We start from the raw sequence: 23,770 nt of genomic DNA on the forward strand, positions 1-23,770 counted from the left end.
GACTCCATTCATGCATTTTCCACCTTTAAATGCTCTGCAAAAGAACCAAGGATGGACTCCTACAATATCTGTACTACAGAGACATCTCTACTTTGGTTAAGTGGGAAAATTTAAAAAACAAAAGTAGCCATGTTGGTCCATAAAGAGAAAAAAAAGTCAAAATCTACAGCAATACCTTTATTAGGAAGAATCAAAGTGTCACAAAATTGTGGCAAGTGTTTTGAGTTCTCCAGAACTTGTAATCAGAAGGGCATAGTGAGGTGCAGGTGGTGACACTTGGGGATGGGGTAGGGACTGAATTTGGTTGTGTACCATAGCCAGCATGGATTTTTCACATTCCACCATGTTAAATCAAAAATGCCCCTAATGCCATTCTGCTGCTTCCCGTAAGCTCATTTCAAAACAAAATCTTACAAAACCTATAGTCCTGAACTCATAAATACTTGCTTAACAACACTCTAAGTTTTCCTGGTGATATATAAAACACTCAGAGAGAGTCCAGAGTTCAAAGTATAAATCAAGAGAACATCCAGACCCTGTTGGACTTTTCTTTTAGTGGTCTCATAATTTGTTGAAATTAATTAAAAATCAGCCATGTTTACACAGTACCTATAATCCTATTACTGACCTTTCCCCATACTCTGACTTTCATCTTCTGCAGTTTAAAAGTTTCATTAATTAATTTTAAATTTTAATAATGGAGTCAATGATAAGTGTGGGCATGCTCAGTAAGAACCAACTGTCAGTGTTCTAAAAGCCAGACTAACAGCTGTTTGGCTTGGCTAATCAGAGGGCCACACCCATGCCAGACATTTTTTCCGCTTTAAACAATCATGGCTTCCCCCAAAGAGTCCTGGGAAATGTTGTTTGTGAAGGTGTTGAGAGTTGTTAGGAGACTCCTATTCCCCTGACAGAACTCCAGTGGCCATAGGGGTTTAACAGTCATCCCCTGTTCCCAGAGAATTCTGGGGATTGTAGCTCTGTGAGGGGAATAGGGCATCTCCTAACAACTCTCAGCACCCTTCAGAAACTACACTTCCCAGGATTCTTTGACGGAAGCCATGACTGTTTAAAGTGGCATAAATGTCTGGTGGAGATGTGGCCAGGGACAGCTTTAGTTTAGATTTGGGTGGGAGACTATACGTGTCTGCTGTAGAATAAAAAGGTGGGGGAAATTCTGAAAATGAATTATACCATTAACAATGTTTTACTTTTGGAAAGGAAAGAGGCTTTCCCTCTGCCCAGTACCTAGCACCCAATTTCCTCCCTTCTCTCCCCTCCCCCTTCCTCCCTACTCCTACCTTTCCTCCCCTTCCCCGTCCCTCCTCCAGGTCAGTTTAATCTATTGTAAGTATGATTTCAGAGAAGTAAATCATATTGAACTCAATACGCATGCAAATGATCAAACCTCCCCCTCCTTCTTCCTTCCCTCCTCCTGCCCTCTAACCCCCTTCCCTTTTAATCTCTCCCCCTCCCCTCCCCCTCTCTCCTCCCTTCCCCTCTCCCCTTCTTTTTCCTCCCTCCCCCTTCTCCTCCTCCCCCGTGGTTAGTTTCACCTATCCCAACCATGATTGCACAGAAATAAATCCCACTGAACTCAATAAACATGCAAATAATCAGACCTGCCTTTCCTCCCTCCCTTTCCTCTCTCTTTCCCCTCCCCCTCCTCCTCCCTCCCCTCCTCCTCCCTTCCTGTCCTCTTCCTCCTCCCCTGCCCACTCCAGCCCTCCCTCCCTCCCTCATGGTCAGTTTCACCTATTGTAAGCATGATTGCAGGGGAGTAAATCCCAATGAACTCAATAAGCATGCAAATGATCAATCCGTTCTTAGGAAACTTGCACAGGATCCCATTTCTTACCAGGGGCGTCACAATCGGGGTGCGGAGGGTGCGGACCGCACCCGGGTGACACCCTGAGGGGGGTGACACCCAAAGCTGCCCCACCCCACACCGTTGGCCGGCAAGGGAGCCGAGAAGCACTCTGGGTCGACACAGCCAACTCCTCCTCGGAGGCGGGTGGGTGAGACCGACAGCAGGCGCCCGCTCGCTGGCGGTGAAGCTGGAACGGGCCTTCCACCACCAGCCTGGAGCGAGTGGTGAGTGCGTGCGTGCGTGCGTGCGTGTGCAAGACCAGCCACCCCCATCCATGTCCTGGGAGGGCACGTGCCGGAGGTCTGCACCCCCCCGCACTCCCGCTAGTGATGCTGCTGTTTCTTACCTCCCGGATTTAAAAGCCAAGAAATTCACTAATAGCCAAAAAACCTTGCAGTTTAAGAATGTACCTATAGCAAACAGATACTTAAAAAGCGGGGAAATTGGACAGCTATAGTGAATGCATCAGGGGAGTAGGAGACCTGATCTCCTCTCTGAGATATTGTACAAATTTGTAAAATGCAAACATCATTTGGGTTGGTCTTTCACAGTCCAACTCACTTCCTGTGTAGCTTGGAATAATTTGGTAAAATGTGCCTCTGAGTATATGGTGAGTAGTGGCAACACCTGCAATCAGCCCAAATAATAGAAACAAGACATGTGCTGTCCTGATCTGGTTTCAGCAGGGAGGAAGCAACAATATTAGGACAGTTGATATAGTTCAAGTAGTTTCTTTGAATATGTTGGATTTACTTTGCAGTTTTAGTGAAATTTCCTCATTCACTGTATAGGCTTCTACTGGGAGGAAAGGCAGGATATAAATCTAATAAATAAATATGCTCAGAGGCACATGTTACCGAATTCTTCCAAGCTACATAGTAAGTGGATTCGACTATGAAAGGCCAACTAAACTATGTTTGTATTTTTATAAATTTGTAGGGCAGTACAGTATCTCAGAGAGGAGGTTAGGTCTCCTTCTCCCCCGGTGTATTCACGCTGCCCAATTTCCCCACTTTTAAAAATTTGATAGATATATCTATTGACTATTTGTACGTTCTTAAACCACAAGGCTTTTTTTACCTATTTGTGGATGTAATGGTCTTGGGCAGCCATTCTAACTCTATTCCTCAACTGGAAAATGGGAATCACAGGGTGACAAACATTGAACTATCCTGGAGTGGCAGGGAGTAAATTCTCCAAATAAATAGGAGGCACCTACCCTGTGGAATTCCCTCCCCTTAAATATTAGGCAAGCACCATCTCTGTTATCTTTTCAGTGCCTATTGAAGACTTTCCTCTTTCAACAAGCCTTCTAAGCTAAGACCTATCCCAGTCTGCATCTTTGTTGGAACTGCTTTTAATATGTTTTTTAAACCTTTTTTCCCTTAAACAATATGGTTTTTTGAACTCTTTTTATTTAACATGTTTTTAAAGCTTTTTTAAAGAATGTTTTTAAAGTTGTTTTTTAATGTATTTTAAGGTCTGTTTTTATGATATTTTAAAGTGTTTTTACTGCTTTTGTTTGCCACCCTGGGCTCCTGCTGCGAGGAAGGGCGGGATATAAATTAAATAATAAAATAAATAAATAAACAAACAAACAAAAGCTACTATCACGAACAAATGAGAAGAATAGTGCCTGGGTATTGTGTCTCGTATCGCAGGTTCTATAAATGCTAGAAACTTTCTTTCTCTTCTCTCTTGTTTTTTAAATGAAAGCTGGGAATCTGAGAACCAAGGTTCATGGGGGCCTTGCCTCCCCACAGATGCCCGTGGTGACAAATCATTTTTCCAAATGAAAAGCACAACCAAAATGAAAGAGACAAAAAGAGATGTTTGTGCAATGGAAAGACCATATGGATCTCAGAGTTGAAAGGCTTCTGTCCAAAAAATCCTTCCCGGTATCTGCTAACTAATTGTCTTACAAAGAGGCTTTTACATAAATTAATTTGCTGTTGATTTATTAAAAGATTTTCAGTTGGCTTACCATCTGACTTCCCATTAATTCATTTTAATAAATAAGCATATTACCAACATCTTGATAGGTGCCTATCTGAGGAAACTTGCAGTGTTTCCTGAAGTGTGAAAAGGTTTTATAACATTTTAAATAAAAGCTACCACTCACTGCTAGATGGAATGTCCATCTTTAATATTTTCATTTTAATCCATTTGGAGTATGAAATATCCCTATTGCAGCACAGAGCCTGACTAATATTGTAGGGAATTCATTCTGCTTCTGTCAATAGAGGCTCTTGTCTATTAAACTGAGTGTGAAACGTTCAAGGGCACTGACAACAAATGCTAGGTGTGAGCTCAGCTCAGACTGATGTAGGATTCTGATTAAACAAAGTGTATGTACATCATAAAGGAGGCAGCTGGCTTCAAATTAAAAGGAAAAGTTGTTTGAAATAAGTTTATTTTTCTGTGGGCAGAAAGTGATTTAATTTTTACTGGGGGGAAAGCTAGTTAAGGGAATTAATACATTTTGGGAAAGACTTATAAAATTATATCATGTATGTATTATATGGGAGCAATACATACAAACGTACATATCTATATGGTGAGGGGGGAGACTAAGGCAATTAATGTTACTTGTTGGAGGTCCCTAGAGGGAGAAACTAATCCTTCTATGTGCCATGAATGAGGTCCTGATTTCTAGCATCACGAGTTCATTAAAACCAGCTTGCACTGGGAGATTGGTTGGTTGGCCTGTTTCCAGTGTTTAATTTATATTTAAGAAAGAACAGAGTGGTGCTCAAGCAATGTGCCCTAAACCCTGCCCCATAATTTTAGAAGTGTGGAAGAGGCTGATACAAAGTAATCTGCACATGCAAACTTTCCCTCCCATGGTATAGCAAGCAGCTGCTGTGGATCAGGAGGTATTGTCCAGCCCCAGTACGGATCATATACACCTTGATAGTAGTAATATTTATCAGAACTGAGGATTGGCTCATATTTAACGCAGCCGAAGCTCTGCTCATGGCCGGAGTTCAATTCCAACGGAAGGAGGAAGTTGAATCTCCGGTAAAAGGGGTCGAGGTCCACTCAGCCTTCCATCCATCCGTGGTCAGTAAAATGAGTACCCAGCATATGCTGGGGGATAAAGAAAGGCCAGGGAAGGAACTGGCAATCCCACCCCATATATATGGTCTGCCTAGTAAATGTCGCAAGACGTCACCCTAAGAGTCGGAAACGACTCGCACTACAAGTGCAGGAACACCTTTACCTTTTAGTTATAGTTACTCAATGGAGAGACACATTTTGCACATGTTCAGAGACATTTTTTAATATGCCAAGTGTATTAACATATTCTGCTTCTTAGCCCTAGTGTATTAAAGATGTCAAGAACTAATGAGCTTTTACTTAAATTAAACGTTTTGCAATAACTCCCGCTTTCTCCCCAATTTCCTTGTCTGCTACCTCTGACAATATTTGCAGATGGAAGAAGAAAAAGTATTGCTGTGAAGGAGGAAAGGGGGGCAGGAATAAATTGCAAAAGCAGACCTTTCCTAGAAATAAAGGTAGGGAGGGACACATAATCTGGAGAGTAAGGGAGCTCACAAAGGTACCAGGTAGGGGAATTGAGTTTCAGGGCCACAAAGATGAGATGTAATAGGCTGATTTTTCCTTGGTGTTGGCATCTTGCCACCTGGAGCAGGCATGTAACTATAGAAACTGGCTCTCTGGCTTACACCAATCAGGAAATGTAACATCACCTGAGAGTGCAATGGAGAGAGCTACTTTGTTGATGCTGTACAGGGGAAAGGAAACCAGCCCCCCATTCCCTCTACTCTCTTTGTGCCTGTTAAGTAAAATTAGGGGAAGGTGGGGAAGGGAAGAGCTCAGGTGGGTAGCAGGATATCTCTTTCCCCAAGGAAATTGTAGAATGGAAAGGGTGTGTGTGGCAAATACCATTTCAAAGAAAAGAGAGAGGTGTGTGTGTGGTTGATATGTTCCATTGAAAAGCTGTGAGGAAAATGGTTTTGTAATTTGTTTAAAAAAACTTTATTTCCTATGTGACTCCCCCCCCCCCTTTCAAGTTAAGCTTTTTTCATACTTGGCTTGTTCATTGGTTTTAAAATATAATTTTGCCAGACATTGGAGGGGAAAGAGGGTGAAAACATGTGTTCAAGAAGCAGTACACCCGCATGGAAACTTCTTTTAAATCTCTGAAAGCATGTGGTAGTGGTGGAGGGAAGTATGCCTATATCTTGTTTTGCAAACTTGACACATAAACTCCCCCTTTCCCAGACTTATACAAGGGAATTGGCCAGTGCAGATATTACAAGAAGAGTACTGAGGGGGCCTCTCTGCCTTTTATGAGAGACCCTTTAACTTTGGAAGGTTACAGAGGAACTCTGGTTTGGCTGAATTAGGGGCTGAGTCAGAGAGTGGGGCTTGTGGAACGGCATGAGGGCTCCCTACCTTTCCCCTCATAATTCAGGCTCTGGATTTAGTTTCACCCATGAGCTTGCTGCTGGTTTTGGTAGATTCAGTTGTCAGTCTGGTCAGATTCCAAAGTGAAAATGATGCTGTTGGGCAGAGGCCCTGTCAAATATTCAGCTTCACCTTCTGGAACCAGTCCTAGAAGGGACAATTACATAGTTTTCAGTAGCAAGTAAGAAAATTACAAGCAAAAGATCCATAAAGAGTGTACCTCAATGGTGTTTGGGGATATGGGCCTATAGGTGCACCAAGGAAACTGAAGGGGGAGATGAGGCTGGAGGAGATTAGTAAATAAAAATGGCAATGAGATGTATACCATAAAGAAACAAAGCAAAATCTGTGTGTGAAATATTCAAAAGATCCTTTCCCTTTTCTTTCTCCAACCCCTCTCTCCCCAAATTAACATGTTCATGCATGTTTGTAGCAATGCTAGTTTGTTGGTAGTTTAAAGAATCCAAAAATGGCCTTATAGGAGAGACAAGAAAACTGGGGGGTGGGGTGTCTTTAACAGGCTGGTTTCCTTGATGAAACATGAGACTGCCTCCATTAAATTTAATATCCCAGACATTTTGCTGTTAAAACAAAGCAACCAAAATAATTTCACACACCCCTCCATAGGGATGCTTACCTCTGAATCAGGTTTCCTTTCTAATATGCCTTCCGGATTTGTTCCCTCTCCTACAGAGAGAGAAAACCAGGTCCTCAGCTTCACTTGTGTCCTGTGCTGTGTTATGTGTGGCATTTTATCAATGAATCATACATCAACCTCAAAGGATTTTAAAAAAAGAAATACAACCATGGCATGCCCCTATCCCCCTTTTGCAAAGAGTTGGGATGGAGAATCTGTGACCCTTCAGATGTTCCTGGACTCCAAAATCCCTGACATGGCCCATGATGGCTAGGCCCGATGGATGTTGGTTTCCAACAACAATCTGGCGAGTCAAAAGCGTCCCACTTCTGAAATGAAATAAGGGTTTATTGTTGTATATGTAAGTGACATGACTGGCCCTATCATTAAGCAGAGTGAGGTGTGTGTATGCCACATGCCCTGTCCTGCATCTGCCCCCCCCCAGCTAACCTGTTGGCCTCAGGTGTGGTGGAGGATGCTGTTCCATCGTAAGATTCACCTAGCAATCCAGCTGACCTCTGAACATAGAATGGGGTATGTGTGCCATCTTGTCCTTTGCTTCAGGCTTTCCCTGGATGGTGTCTTGGGCTGGCCTTCAGTGGTGCTAGGAATCTCCCAGATTCAGAAGCGATGCGAGTCTCAAACCAAATTGCCTTATTATTCTTATTTTTGTCTGCTTTCCCCGTCTCCCCCTCTTCTTCCTTTTTTGCTTTTTCACCTCCACCTTGGATAGTTGCAATAATAATCTGGCTTCTTGCCAAGTATAAGGGTTACTATGGCAACAGTAAAGCTGTCTGAGCGAGCCAGGATGGGTTGTGGCTTTTAATGTCTCCTATTGTATATATTCACACATATATAGTGTGGGAGAGAAAGAGAGGGAGAGCTACAATTACAGGATTTCCCTCCACCTAGCTCCTTTGCACCCTACTACATGAGGCTGCATTTCACAGAAGGAGCTGGGGGGGGGGTAGAGGGAGGAAACACTTCTCCCCTATTGCCCCTCCTTGCAAACACCCAACATCTGATACATTTCTCCATTAACCGTGGAGAAGAAAATGACTTCTTCTTCTTCTTTGCATAATATTGAGAGGAGACGCTTTTGAAAATGTTTCCACTCATGTGCTCTTTGTCTCTCTCCTCACCCTCATTTTAAGCCAATGGCCTTGATCCAAGGAGCTGCAAAGGTAGGAGAAGCTGCTGCTCCCCTTTGCTCTGTGCCTGTGCAGAAACGGTGCCTTATTATGCCCCATGGGGGACACGGTGTCCCAGTGTGGGGTCACCTGTGACGTTATCATTAAGGCACTGCAATTATAAGGTGCCATGGAAAGGTTACAAGGGGGAAGAAAGTCAGATCCTACCCTGAGGCTTTCATTTTAATCTAGGGCTACATGTGTCTTAAGCGGCCTTTCCCTCACCTTCCCTCCCAGCAGGCTTTGTACTTCTGGTGCAGTGGATCTGCAAGCATTGATTTGTTTCCGTCCATACAGCATTGGCTGGGCTCAGGGATGGCCCAAGCCATTTTGCTGCCTGAAGCACAGGACAATACAATGCTCCTCTCCCCATTTCACATACAGAAGCCAACTGGATTAGCAGTTAAACCTTACCTCAGAATTGGAAATGGGGCTGTGTCCTTCACTGCACCAGAGGGCAAGGGCCTAGTTTAGGAGATGCAGGCTGTGGGGCACACACAGTTCTGTCCTCCAACACAGGGGAACACCCCCCACCTCAGCATCTGCCACCTGAGGCAGTTACTCACTCTGACAAATGATAGGGCTGGCCCTTGGGCTTGTTATAATTACTTGGAGACATACTGTAGGGTGTTTTTTTTAAGGTAATGTGAAAAAAGAGAGTCTTTCCCCCACAAAATACATTAAAAGTAGGTGGAAAGAAAAAAATACAGAGAGGACTCGGACAGAAAAATGAACACAACATGTGTGTGTGAGAGAGATCAATTAACTGGTCTGAATCCAGAGAGTCTTGGGAATAATGGAAGGCTGTATGAATGTTGCTGTGCTTGACAGAGAAACATTACAATTGGCTGCTTGAGGCAGCATAATTTTAAGGATGACACTCGGTCATCATCTATATGTGGTTGAGGGAACTGATGTAGCACACAATCCGGAGATGATGCACCCACAGTGTCCAGCGACATTGCTTCTGAGGGTGCCCTTCAAGATTGTGAGAAGTATATCTAGAGTGTTTACAGGTTGTAAGAACCAATAATTTTACTTTACTCTGCACTAGCCAGTAATGTGTCCAGTTCTGGGTCCTGTACTTTAAGGAGGACTTAGACAGGTCTGCCCTGAGACATTTTGCCACTTGTAGTGAAGGGCAAGATGGTGCCCCACCCATCCCCATTTCACATATAGAAGCTGACTGGACTGGTAGTTGAATCTTAACACCAATAATGGTGATGGGAGAGTCTCCACCACCAACCTGAGGGCAGCAGGTTAGCTTAGGGGGCATAGGGTAGGCCACATGGCTCACACATATCTTCCAACAGAACTGCCCCCCTACACTTTTCTCAGGTCATCTCATTCTGCCTAATGGTAGGGCTGGCCCCACACTGGAACAGCCTCTGAGGAGGGGAATAAAGATGGTCAGGGATATGGACAACAAGCCCTGTGAGGAAAGAATGAACGAACTGTGTATGCCAAACTTGGAGAAAATAAGATTAAGGGAGAGACAGCATAACACCTTTCAAATACCTGAAAGACTGTCATACAGAAAGAGACTATGATGTGTTCTTTACTGCCCAAGGGGGCAGGACTAGAACTAAGTCTTAAATCACAGGAGGGTTCATTTCAGTTGAGCATTGGGAGAAACATCTTGATGGTTAGACACGTTTGACTAAGGAATCCATTGAGGCGGCAATCGTGCAATCACTGGAAGTCTTCCAGCAGAGGCAGCTGGACAGTTGTCTGTTAGAGATAAATCTAGTTCTGGATATTTTGCATCAAGCAGAGGTTAAATTAGATCAGCAGCAGATAACCTTTCCAGGGGTGTAGCCATCCAGGGTCAAGTCCCAGCAGGATCCTTATGTCTCTAGCGTCCTGTGAGCCAATCAGCATGAGAGTGTGTTACCCACTGAGAATGCTTTGATTTGGATTCCTGCATTGAGTGGGGGGTTGGACTTGATGGCCTTATAGGCCCCTTCCAACTCTACTATTTTATGATTCTATGAGAAGAGTCCCAGTGAATGTCAACTACAAGCAAGTCTTTTTTATTAGTTCCTACTTCAAAAAGCCAAGATGTGGAGAGTAAGAATTTTGTAATTGCAGAAGAAGAAACCGTGAATCCTGATGATAGCATCCCATCGACACCGTCAAGTGGTTTGGCAGCAACAGCAGATAAACGTGTATACACTGAATTAAGTAATTCAAGCAATATCTCTGACAGTAAGAAAGAACAGTCAAATGGAGACAGTCACAGAGAAGCAGAAAGCAATATTCAAGCCTGGCCAGATTATTCTATAATCTTAGAAAGATGTATAATATAAGAAGTGGGTGTGGCTGTGAGAATGTAGGGCTGTGATAATCATGAAGGGACCCTGTACTTCTAAATTTGCCAGTACACTACTGTCATTGGCTCTCCAGATGTTACTGGACTATAACTCCCATCAGCCCCAGCCAGCATGGCTCATGATCAGGGATGATGGGAACTGTGGTCCAAAAAAAAAAAAACATATGGAGGGCCAAAGGTTTACCACCACAGGGGTAGATGGTCTATAAGTCCTCAAACCCTGTGGATCTATGGTGTATCTGCACAAGTGTCCCAGTTTTCAGTTGTGGAATACTGGAGGGGATGGTCTTCTGTGCGCCTTGAGTGCAACATCTATGAACAGAAATTTGTTTCTGAACATGGAGTGAGTGGATCAGGGCAGGCAGCCCTGTAGCCAGCCTTCCTTGTTGGGTGGGGCAGCCACATTTCTAGGTGGGGCATGATGGGGGAAGGCACATAGCACCAGCCATTCCCTCCCTCCTCACTGGTGGAGAGGATGTGAGGGCCAGGCCAGGGGAAGGAAAAGGCAGTGACCTTCCCGCTAACTCCTCCTCCATTCAGAGAGAGTGTTAACTTAACTTAAGCTTTATATAGTCCATTATGTAACAGAAAATTTAGTATGAACAACACCAGGAATTAAATGACTGGCATATTTTTTTGGTTCATAAAAAAAAGGATGTTAAGGATACAGTGAATAAGGGGATACCAAAAGGTCAGAGCTTGGAAAAGTTACTTTTTTGAACTACAACTCCCATCAGCCCCAGCTAGCGCCATGCTGGCTGGGGCTGATGGGAGTTCTAGTTCAAAAAAGTAACTTTTCCAAGCTCTGCAAAAGGTATACAACAAACAAAAGAGTTTATGCTAAAACTAAGTAGTTAACAACTAGCATGGAGCTTGTTTTCTCAAAATTCCAGTTCTAGTCTTGTAGCATGACAACACCAATACAAAAAAAAAAGGTTTAGAAATAGAGTAAGAGCACATTACAATGCCACCATAGTCAAGCATTTAGGGAGAGTAGAGCTGGTAATAATATGCATAATTATTAGCAGCTCTACTCTCCCTAAATGCTGGTAATAATGTGCATAATTTTTTTGTTGAAGTCAGTGAGATTGAATCCTTAACTTTATAAAATATTTACTGCATAATAGACTTCTTTTTGTAAATGGATACAAATGCTTGATAAACATGCAAGAAAGCTTTCTGAATGGTAGGTTCACAATACACCTTTTGAAGTAGAGAGAAAGAGAGAGAGAGAAAATGCATAGCACCGAAAAATAATCAGCTGATGGAGAATACTCTAACCATTAATACTTCTGGAAACATTAATTGCTGGAAATCACAGCCCTCCATTCATTGTTCAGGTGTGAATGAAGTTTAATCTCTTACACTGTCTCACCCTTTTTTGACAGTTTCCTAGGAATAACAGACGCAAAAGCTTGACTTTGCCTAGAGATACAGCACTCTTTCCCCTCTGGTCTTTCCCTGTGTTCTGATTCTTCATGAACTGAACTACTGTGGTAGTGACAGTCAGTAGCGTAATGGCAAATTTTGAATTGCAGGGTCCCTTCATGATAGTCACGCCACAACCCCTCCCAGCCACGTCCCCTTCTAAGATTATACAATCTTCTAAGGTTATTTTATTTATTGAATTTATATCCTGCCCTTCCTCCCAAAGGAGCCTAGGGTGGCAATACAATAAAACTGTATTTTATTCAATAAAAATAACTTTTCATTCTCTGCGATTGATGAGTTGTTTGGATACCCGGAATCCCTGTGGTCCTAAAGAGCTGCTGTTTCCTCCTTCCCTGCACTTAGTTAGTGGCTTCTGTCTTGTAATCTCCACTTGAGATCAGATACTCCTTATAAGTTATTTTTTGCACATTCCACTACACAGTAAGTGTGGGTGGATGTTAAAAAATCCCATGGTATACATGTCTGCTCAGAGAAGCAGTTCTCTTTATGTTTAATGGGACTTATTCCCAGGTAAGTGGGTACAGGTTTATAGTCTAGGATTTCTTGTGAGGAAGAGGCAGAGGAAAGGTCGTGGTAATATGGCTCCCTGTACACACCAACCAGGGAATAAGCACACTTGAATACAATTGGGATTTATGCATGTATCTAAACACACAATAATCATGCCAGACTGGTTGAAGCCTAGATATGTACTAAGGGGAATAGAGGGTGGAGAGAAAAAATGGCCCTTCCTTTATAAAAATGCATCATTTTGGTTAAAGGAAGCAAAATTTAATGCCTATGATGCAAGCACTGAGTCCCCCTTTGCAGCCATTTTACATCTTCCAAATCTTCACAAGAAGTCTGTGAGGTTGTTTGGACTCAAAGGCACCAAATGAGCTTCATAGCTAAGTGGGGATTTCAAATCCTTTTTGCTCAAAAATAATAATTTTAAAATGTGGTAGTTATTCTGAAGTATTAATAAATAACCACAACAAATGAATCAGTGCTTGATTTTTAACTATTTAAATATTGAATTTATCTAGCATGAACATCGGAACAGAATTCCTATAAATCATAAATGACTTTCAACCTCCTCCATCTGAAACATAATGCCTGATCATGTACTGCATGTAGCATTGTGTGTGTTATGTGCCTTCAAGTCGATTACGACTTATGATGACGCTATGAATCAGTGACCTCCAAGAGCATTTGTTATAAACCACCCTGTTCAGATCTTGTAAGTTCAGGTCTGTGGCTTCCTTTATGATATCAATCCATCTCTTGTTTGATCTTCCTCTTTTTTTACTCCTTTCTGTTTTCCCAACATTATTGTCTTTTCTAGTGAATCATATCTTCTCATTATGTGTCCAAAGTATGATAACCTCAGTTTCATCATTTTAGCTTCTAGTGATCGTTTTGGTTTAATTTGTTCTAACACAAAGCTCTCCTCCAACACCTCATTTCAAACAAGTTAATTTTTCTCTTATCAACTTTTTTCACTATCCAACTTTCATATCCATACATAGAGATCGGAAATACCATGGTCTGAATGATCCTGACTTTGGTGTTCAGTGATACATCTTTGCATTTGAGGACCTTTTCTAGTTCTCTCACAGCTGCCCTCCCCAGTCCTAGCTGCCTTCTGATTTCTTGGCTATTGTCTCCATTTTGGTTAATGACTGTGCTGAGGTATTGATAATCCTTGAGAAGTTCAATGTCCTCATTGTCAACTGTAAAGTTGCATAACTCTTCTGTTGTCATTACTTTAGTCTTTTTGACGTTCAGCTGTAGTCCTGCTTTTGTGCTTTCCTCTTTAACTTTCATCAGCATTTGTTTCAAATCATTATTGGTTTCTGCTAGTAGTATGGTATCGTCTGCATATCTTAAATTATTGATATTTCTCACTCCAATTTTCACACCTCCTTCATCTTGGTCCAATCCACCTTTCTGTATATGTTTTGCATATAGATTAAACAAATAGTGTGATAAAATACACCTCTTGTCTCACACTCTTTCCAACGGGGAACCAATCGGTTTCTCCATATTTTGTCCTTACAGTAGCCTCTTGTGCAGAGTATAGGTTGCGCATCAGGGCAATCAGATGCTGTGGCACCCCCATTTCTTTTAAAGCATTCCATAATTTTTCGTGATCTACACAATCAAAGGCTTTGCTGTAATCCGTAAACCACTGGGTGATTTTCTTCTGAAATTCCTTGGTCCGTTCCATTATCCAACGTATGTTTGCAATATGATCTCTGGTACCTCTTCCCTTTCTCAATCCAGGTTGGATATCTGGCATTTCTTGCTCCATATATGGTAAGAGCCTTTGTTGTAGAATCTTGAGCATTACTTTATTTGCATGGGATATTAAGGCAACAGTTCGATAATTACTGCATTCCCTGGGATCCCCTTTCTTTGGAATTGGGATGTATATTGAACACTTCCAGTCTGTGGGCCATTGTTTAGTTTTCCATATTTCTTGACAAATTTTCCTCAAAATTTGGGCAGGTTCAGTCTCAGTAGCTTGTAGCAACTATATTGGTATGTCATCTGTTCCTGGTGATTTGTTTTTTCCAAGTATTTTAAGAGCAGCTTTCACCTCACATTCTAAAATTTCTGGTTCTTCATCATACGGTTCCTCCATGAATGAATCTGTTATCCTTGCATCTCTTTTATAGAGTTCTTCAGTGCATTGCTTCCATCTTCCTTTTATTTCATCTCGGTCATTCAGTGTGTTCCCCTGTTGACTATTCAACATCCCTACTCTTGGTTTAAATTTCCCTTTAATTTCTCTAATCTTTTGGAATGGGGCTCTTGTTCTACCCTTTTTGTTGTCCTGTTTTATTTCTGTACAATAACTATTGTAATAGTTCTCTTTGTCCCTAGGTATTAGTTGCTGTATTATTGCATTTAGGGTTCTAACCGTGTTTCTATCTCCTTTTGCTTTTGCTTTCCTTCTATCTTTAGCCATTTTAAGAGTTTCATCAGTCATCCATTTAGGTCTTTCTTTTTCACTAGAGGTATTGTCTTTTTGCATTCTTCTCTGACTCCAATCCATAGTTCTTCTGGTTCAATATCAACTAAGTTTAAAGCCTCAAATCTGTTCCTTATTTGATCTTTATATTCTTCTGGGATGTTATTTAAATTGTATTTTGGTATTATTATGATTGCTTTTTTGTTCTTCTTTATTACTAGTTCATTATCTGTCTCGCAGTCTGCTCCTGGTCTTGTTTTCACAGAAAGTATGGAACTTCTCCATCTTCTGCTACCAATTATATAATCAATTTGATTCCTATATTGACCACTGAGTGATGTCCATGTGTACAGTCATCTTTTTGATTGCTCAATAATGTGTTTGCAAGAAACAAATTATTGGCTTCACAGAATTCAACAAGCCTCTCTTCTGCTTCATTTCTATCTCCTAAGCCCCATTTCCCCACAATTCCTAGTTCTTCTCTGTTCCTTGCTTTTGCATTCTAGTCCCCCATGACTATCAGAACATTTTATTTTGGTGTGTGATCAATTTCTTCCTGTACTTCTGCGTAAAATCTCTTCAATTCCTCTTCTTCTGTGTTTGTCGTTGGAGCATAGACTTGGATGATGGTTATGTTAATAGGTTTCCTGTTAAATCTCATTGATATCACTTGCTCAGACCTTGCATTATAGCTCCTAATTGCTTTTGCTACATCACTTCTCACTATTAAAGCAACCATTTCTTCTTAATTTCTCATTTCCTGCATAAAGTATTTTGTAGTTGCCTGATTGAAAGTGTCCCATTCCTGTCCATTTTAATTCATTCACGCCAAGTATTGTAATGTTGTTACATTACCAGCCTAAGATCAGCAAGTGAATGTCATACAGTAACATAACTCTTCCTCCCCAACAGAAACAAACTATATGGATCTGCACACACACACACACACACACTTCCCCCTCCCCAAATGTATTTTTCTCTCTCTTTCCTTCTCTAACTCCAGGCTTTGGGCTAGAACAAAACCACACACCCTCTCTTTTTTGTTTTAAATGAGAGAGCAAGAGCAATGCACTTTCTCTCTCTCTCTGCTCCAGAAGAGTAAGGTACCAATCCAAGCAGGTTTTTAGTTACAGCTTTAGAGTGGAGCTTCCACACACACACCCCCAATCAATCACATGGGATTTCATTTGCATTGTCAGAGATTTCTGATTGTCTTCCTACCTTTGTTATTGAAATACACACTTACTTGGTAGTAAGCCCCACTGAATCTTTTATAAGATTTTACAATGTACAGTCATGTGTCCCAAGGTACCCAATAAGGGGCTTTACCTGTTTCCCGCTCCCACCTGGCTACGTGATTCGTCAGGTAATTCTCCTTTAAGAGGAAGTATGAATGCACATACTCATCTTTTGTCTGCCCCATCCTGTCACAACATCCGTCCCCTTCCACCTTATTTACATACTAGTACCAGCGACCCCTGAGAGTGGAAAATTCCACTTCAGTCCCTCCTTTGGATGTATCAAAGACATCCACATTCATCAGTTCCATAATTGCACTTTCCGTGTCCTTTCTAGCCAATTCCATTTCTACGTACATCTGTCTTATCTCAGCCCTAGTCGTGTTTTGCGTTCTGGGCTTCACAAGATCTGTACACGTACCACATATAAAGGGGATACAGTTCATCACACAGCAAAACAACAGTCCTATACATACAATGATTATTCCCAGGACTACCATTCCTTTTAGTAGAGTGCTTAGCCAGCTCCTACATCAGGTAGCCAGCTCCAAACGTCCCAGTTGGCTCCTTTGTTTTGAACCTGGTTTGCTTGTTGGGCCAGTAGATATTGTGTATGGCACCTGTGATGTGGATTTTGCCAGTGGCAATGTGAGTGCAACACTCTTGCCCAACTAGTCCATACACAACTTCCTTGGGAACTGAGTAAATAATCTCAAATCAAGTGAGTTTGGAGGGCAACCTGCCTGGGTTGTTATAGTTCGATATTTACAAGGGATAAGGCAGAAGCAGTTTCATTCAGGGAACTTTCGAGCATGGCACTGAGGCGTAATATTTGTAGGTGGTTTGCCCCCGCTCCATAAGAGGGAAAAAAGCACCCTCAGCCAAGTTTCCCCAGTGGTGACTACTATATCTTCTATTGATTGGGAATCAATAGCTCAGTAATTCTGCTCTCTTTAGGAGGAGTATTCAGAATTCTGATGCCTGTGAATACCAGACCCAAGTAGCCAGAGCCCTGTGCCCCTGGGGGTAGGTGCTTTTAGGCCTTATGCCCACAGATTCACCACCATGCACTGCAGTCTCTCAGGGTTTTGGGGTTCCTCATACTGCAACATGGCCAGATTGCTTGATGTATTTCCTTTTCAGGGGCTGTTATGCACTTTCTGCTATTTCTGTGCCCAGCTTCCACACCACACCTGGTATAACCATGTCACAGAACTTTTTTCTTCCAAAAAAGTATCCAGCTGTCTGCCATTAGTTGCAGAGATTGTTGGTGCATACTGTCTCCCACTAGGGTACTATTTCCTGTGAGGTTGAGGCACAGGAGGCCCTTGAAGTTTCAGAAAGGGAGATGCACTTGGGTGTGTTAAGGTCTGTCAGCAGTGAGACCTACATCTCCTGCTAGACCGATGGCATTTAGAGGCACCCCTGTGAAGGGCGTACCTCCCTTATGGTGTGTGGGAGTGTGGATGCACACCCAGCAAGTGGTTTGGTTCAGTGCAGTAGTGGTTTCTACTAGCGGTTGTAAATGAGTGTTTTGACTCCAGTCAGTGGCCACAAGGGTTGTGCGTAAGGCTGAGGCAATTATTATTCTTACCCAGTTCTTGTAGGTTCCCATCGAGTCTATAATGTAAAAACAGTATCTGTCACTAATATCAGACCACCCAGTCACCCCTTCTGTGGGGGTTATACCTTGTTGGTCCTACAGTCACCTTTTGGGATTTATTTCGCTTGTTCTCCCTTAGGAGCACTCTTCAGTCTTGTTGTCTACCTTCTCCCACTGGTCTGTTTCTCTGTTCCTCCTCAGTCGGAGCCGGTCGATGGGGGGGGGGGACCTCTTTCCCAGGGTAGCTCCTTATAGCTGTCTCACTCACTCAGCGGCCAAGGGATGCGTGGATCTAAATCTTTCGTTCAGCAACCCGAGTGGCTGTGGCGGCGGAATCTCCTGGTTGAAGCACACGAGCAGCTGCAACCCAATTTTCCTCCCCAATATTTTTCCAATCCATTTTTTCAATCCGCTGCTGCATCCCTCCTTTGGACAGGTGACCCACAGAGTGGGTCGCCTGTGCAAGAGAGAATGCAAGACATCCGTCCGCAGAGCGCCAAACACGGTCAGGGTGCTTGGAAAGAAAAGTCACTTCCTAATTAAAATATTACAAATGTATCCATTAAAGAAAAATTGGTGAAGATGTACAAATACCATTACTCATTATTACACACATCGTCATACAAACATTGACTGGGCTACTGGTTCTCTCTCTCTCTCTCTCTCTCTCTCTTTCTCTCTCTCTCTCTCTCTCTCTCTCTCTCTCTCTCTCTCTCTCTCTCACACACACACACACACACACACACACACACACACACACACACACACACACACACACACACACTCATTCCTCACACAGAGCAGAGCAAAACCATTCCTTGATATTTTAGAGAAAGTAGTAGAATATCCTTCATCATAGCATTAACAATTAATAGGAAAGTAAACATTGAATAGTCAGACCACTGACATTATGCGAAACACAACACAACATATACAAATCTGATCTTTTTCAATACAGTATCTACAATATCATACATTAATTATGACAAGAGCAGTCCTTTCAAGTTTGGAATTAAGTTGCCTTTTAGCACAAAGTTCATCCTCAGAAAATTGAATGCTTCTGTTAAGTGAAGTCTGCAGATCAATGTTGGAAATGCAACAAGAACAAAAAGCAACCCCCGTGTGACAAAGAAGCACTGCAAGCTTCATCTTTTAAAGCTGTGAAACTTATAATCAACAGGGAGTTGAATCAGGAGTACAGGAAATCATGGTACCAAGTGAACAGGAATATCTTTGGCTAGTAATGCAAAACAAAGAAATGTTAGTGGCACAAATAGATTAGGTTTTGTTCCAAATCGGCAGGGAGTTCCACTGGTGTGCATCCTGTATGCAAGGCAGTTGCCTTAAATGTCTGACAAGGAACAAATGCACCGGCGTGTTAGAATTATGAACAGCATTTTGAAAGGAAAAAAACCTTCATGAATAACAGTGTGGTTTACATGCACAAGGTATGACAATGAGGAAAGCATTTCCCTGTTTAATTCAGGGTTTACAGTTGAAAGTCCTGGTCCATTTCCATTCAGAGAGCCTCTGGGGATGAGTTTCTGCTTTGGAAGCAAAGTAACATTAATTCTCAATGTGAATACTAATGTAAGGTAGACAATTGCTGTGGCTGGAAGCTGTGTATGTTGGTCCCCATTTCAGTCAAAAAAATGGTTTGCAGGCAAAAACTTTTTTTGGGGGGGGAATATTCATTAGTAGAAAACTACACCTTGGTGGATCCAAAAAACCCCAATTAAATCAAGCTTTCAACTCAATAATATAAATTTTGAAATCCCGCCAGCTCTTTTGTTTACAGGACAAAATCCTATCTGTAATGACTTTACCCAGTCACAAGAGGGCATAACATTAGATTTAAACAACAAGGTGGCCTCAGTTTTGCCTATCTAGAAAATGGGCAAATCATATGTTTTCCAGACAAATTTAAAACAATTTCTCTGGGAAGGAGCATTTTCAGAAAAGGTTTTATTCCCCTTATGAAAGAAAAAACTTTCAAGAATTTCTGTTGTTCGCTTCCATATTTTTCCTTCTTAAGTGCACTGTGATATGCACCTTTTCTTACCCAAGTTCATTTATGATCAAGCAAAAAACACACATCTCTTGCCAGTTGATTTTAGGCGGCTGCAGCTCAGTGAAAGCAGTTAAAATACGTGAGCGCAGGGGAGCCAGATTTTTTTGTATTATTGTGACCTGGGTCTTTATCGAGTCACTTAAGAGCAGGGTCTTTATCGAGTCACTTAAGAGCAGCGTTCCCAACCGCGGTGCCAGTTTGAATAAATAGGGCTAGGCGTTGCTCGGGGGAGGGTAAAAGTCCCGCCAAAATTTGATTCACATCAGCCCACGTGGGGTTGTACACATCAAAAAGTTGTCCTAATTTCCCCCCCTCCCAGAAAGTTCTCAGGGGGGAAAGGGGGGAAAAGGCTGTTGCCAGGGGAGAGAGCCGCCTCCGTCCCCAGACAAAAGAGTAAAAATGAAGAGGGGGGAGGGACAAAACCTCCAACAACAACAGATCTCTAGTCTCAACATACTCTCTCACACACATTTCTGGTAAAAAAATACATCTTTGGTCTGGCAACTTAAAAGGGAACAGCAAAAGGAGGAGTGGGAGCGCCAGGGGCAAGAGAGAGTGAGTCAGGCAGGGCAGTGGGGTGGGAGTTCCAGGGTTCGTTATTTGAGACTCCCAAGGTGGGAGGCAGCGGTGCCCAAGAGTCAGAGGGGTCACCAAGTGGGACGGCAGGGCGATAGGGTGCCCCCCCAGACAAAACAGGATACAAAGCCTGCAAGGGTGCTCTTAGAAGCTTTCAATCCTTTATTTCTTGGCCGTTACTTTAGAGCCAGATTTTAAGGGATTTTGATTTTTTGCTTCTCCCCATCTTCTTTTCAAAAGGACCAGTAGTTTATCTGGTGGGGGTGTGGAGTCTCTAGAAAACCCCTGAGATTACTTCAATCTGTCCAAATCAAAGGTACTGGTATCACAAAACTGCAGTTCAGAATATTTTTAAAATTATTATTATTATCTATAGGCATACCCATTCTAGCGGTGCACTAGCATAACTAACTTTTGTCCGATCTTTGGACCTAACCTGAATCCATAATTCTTACACATATAACCCAAGGGTGTTCCAGAATTGGGACAGGACTGTCCTGAACCCATTTTCAGGTGGGCGGTCTGGTGGGCAAAGGAAGGAGAGGGGAAAAAAGAGGTAGAAACCGTCCCCGGAACAGGAAAGCAACAGACAGTCCCCCAGACCTTTTCCGTAAGGGAATAACCCACGCCTAGGCCAGCAGCAGGAAGCCAGTTCCAGTCAGAGAATTTGCGGGGAGCCGGCTTCAGTCAGGAATCCAATTTTGTCCAATTACAGGAAATCGGATTCAGTCAGGAAATCGGTTTCAGTCAGATACAGGAAGCTGGTTTCAATCAGAGAATTTGCAGGAAACCAGCTTCAGCCAGGAATTCAATTTCATCCAATTACAGGAAATCGAGTTCAGTCAGGTACAGAAATTTAGATCAGAGGCCGAATTAAAGCTTCGAGCACTGCCCGGTTGTTTTTTACTTACCGCCACCAGGAAGAGGCTCGCGCTTGAGACGACCAGGGGACCAAATGGTCTCTACTGATGTAGCATGCTGTCTGACCACTGAAGCGAGAGCTGCTTCCCAGCGGAGAGCCTGGAATCCTACTCACAGCGCCACGTGTTGTGGAATTTTCTCCTTAATGGAGTCCTTGTCCAGGAAACGACACTGAGGCAGGTTGAAGCTTACAGCTGTTTATTATATTTACAATTGTAAGGAGTCCCTGCTAGCATGTGCTATGGCGGAAGACTGCCTTCTTCCCCAAATTGAGGGTCTTTTATAAGATTTTACAATGTACAGTCATGTGTCCCAAGGTACCCAATAAGGGGCTTTACCTGTTTCCCGCTCCCACCTGGCTCCGTGATTCGTCAGGTAATTCTCCATTAAGAGGAAATATGAACGCACATACTCATCTTTTGTCTGCCCCATCCTGTCACAACATCCGTCCTCTTCCACCTTATTTACATACTAGTACCAGCGACCACCGCTGAGAGTGGAAAATTCCACTTCAACAGTGTGCTCCTGAGCTTGACTTTGATTCTGATTAGTTATCTCAGTTTTTCATTCCACCCAGAAAACAAACTTGTCCATGCTACAAGTTTTAGAGAAGGGCAGAGAGAAAATACATATTTTAGGATGTGTTTGTTGTGCCCTCCTTGAAGGTCCTCCATTCTAGTCTTCCTGACCTTTAGATTTTTCTTCCTGTTGGACAGTCAAAGGAAAACTTTTTAACTGGTTGCTATGCAGAGGACTAACTAAGCACTTGGAAGCTAATTGTTGGAAGTAATTGGATTTTTTTTTACTGGATGCGGGTTGATCTTTCTGCCCAGAAACCCTGAAAAGGCCTCATGGTAAGCTGTACACACTGGGAAAATCAGAAATAGGTCTGAGTTGGGTCAGCTTGTGTATCTGGCCACTACTTAATAATGCTTTATTTGGTTAATTCGAAAGCAGAGAATTCTAGGGAACAATGTCTCTAAATTTTTTACATGGAAGCTAAGTTCTGTGGAAAATCTTTGGGTAGCCTTTTCTTACCACCTACTCAAGATCAAGATACTATTGACTCCCATACAAACCTGCCAGAGCATTTAGATCAATGTCAGAGGCCCTGTTCTATATCTTGTCATTATGAGATATCAGATAAATGACAAGGCCTTTTGCGTGGTGACACCAAAATTATGGAATAATTTATCCTGTGAAGATCTGTTGGGCTCCATCTCTTCTGTTTTTAGCTGTTTATTGAAGACCATTTTACTTCAACAAGCGTTTAATGTTTAATAATCGCCCCTGCTTTGATTCCCAACTGATAGGCATTCAACTACCTAAGCTACTGGTGGTTGTGGTGGTGATATCAGTAACCCTAAAAATGTCTCCACGGCTGGCCCTATCATCAGGCACAGAGAGTCAACCACCTCAGGTGGCAGTTTCTGGGGGGCAGCATTCCCCTCTATTTGAGGACATAGCTGTCTGTCCTGCACCCTGAACTACTCCGCTTCTATATGTGGGAATGCACCATTTTGTCCTTTGCCTCAGGCAACAAAATGCCTTGGACTGGTCCTGATCTTTTCCAGTTTTGTCCTTAACAGGATATTGACCAATGATTTCCTTTGACTTTTTTTCTTTTCCTGTAATTATGCAGGATTAGTTAAAAAATTTCCATGGGCCAGAACCTGCAGGGTCAAGCCTAAAAGGAAACATTATGCCAAGTGGCTGAATGAGGCAACCAAAGGCTGGCTAAGGGACTGAAGTTAGAATGTTCTGGGGTGATTGCAGAAACAGGGCGGTTGAAGAGAGACAAATGAGGAAGGAAACAACCAGAGAAGACCTGGAGCATTAGGAAAGGTATGAGAGCCAAAATAACAGTAGTCGTAATAAATGGAGCTTGTTACCTAAGTGCAATCCCCTCTGGATCTTATGTAGAGGGTTCTAGTCAAGTGGGTTGTTGAGAAGTTGGATTTTGCTCCAGGGCAGTGGTGGTGTCTGGTACCAGTAGGGTCTGGAGGGGCAGAGCCAGAGCCAATTACTGTAATCCTAAATTTCCCCCCATCCTCCTCCCTGCTGAGTTCCACAAGGGGCTGTAGGGAGACTCAGGAGGAGGAAACTGATGGCCAGAGCCACTTTCTTGACTGGTTGGAAGTAAGAAGCCAGGCAGGTGGTGAATGGCTGAGGGCAGGATAAGGTTGGTGGGGCAATGCCCCATTTGCCCTAATGGGCCAGCCTCCACTGCTCTAGGGCCTCTAATCAGACATTTCTGGTGGATTACTGGACTATGTTTTCCCACCAGGAAAGAGCCCGTCACCTCTACTGACAAACCTTAGGTGTATCCCCAACCCCCATACGTACTTGCAATTCTGGAGGCAAAAGTAGAATAGTCACTGGTGACTGGAAGGAAATGGGACCATGCAATAAGAAAGTAAGGAGCCCTTCTTGAGTGTTGCTATTGTAGTGCCAGAAACTAGCCAGTTACCTGGAGTCCATTTTTAAGTT

The 23,770-nt window shown here is 42.7% G+C and overlaps 1 protein-coding gene across 5 annotated transcripts in view; it reads left to right on the plus strand.

Annotated features, from left to right (window-relative positions):
* The window catches only part of PCGF2 (polycomb group ring finger 2), a 63,842-nt gene that overhangs the window by 15,176 nt on the left and 24,896 nt on the right, over positions 1–23,770 (plus strand). Inside the window, exon 1 of one of the 5 annotated variants that reach the window (XM_061588223.1) lies at positions 23,105–23,125. The exons of the other annotated variants lie outside the window; for them this stretch is intronic. The gene's annotated coding sequence lies outside the window, so the exon portion shown is untranslated. Of the gene's footprint in view, positions 1–23,104; positions 23,126–23,770 lie in introns of those variants that run through there. 5 annotated transcript variants of the gene reach the window in all.

Source organism: Rhineura floridana, chromosome 11, assembly GCF_030035675.1.
Source record: "Rhineura floridana isolate rRhiFlo1 chromosome 11, rRhiFlo1.hap2, whole genome shotgun sequence".
Lineage (NCBI taxonomy): Eukaryota > Metazoa > Chordata > Lepidosauria > Squamata > Rhineuridae > Rhineura > Rhineura floridana.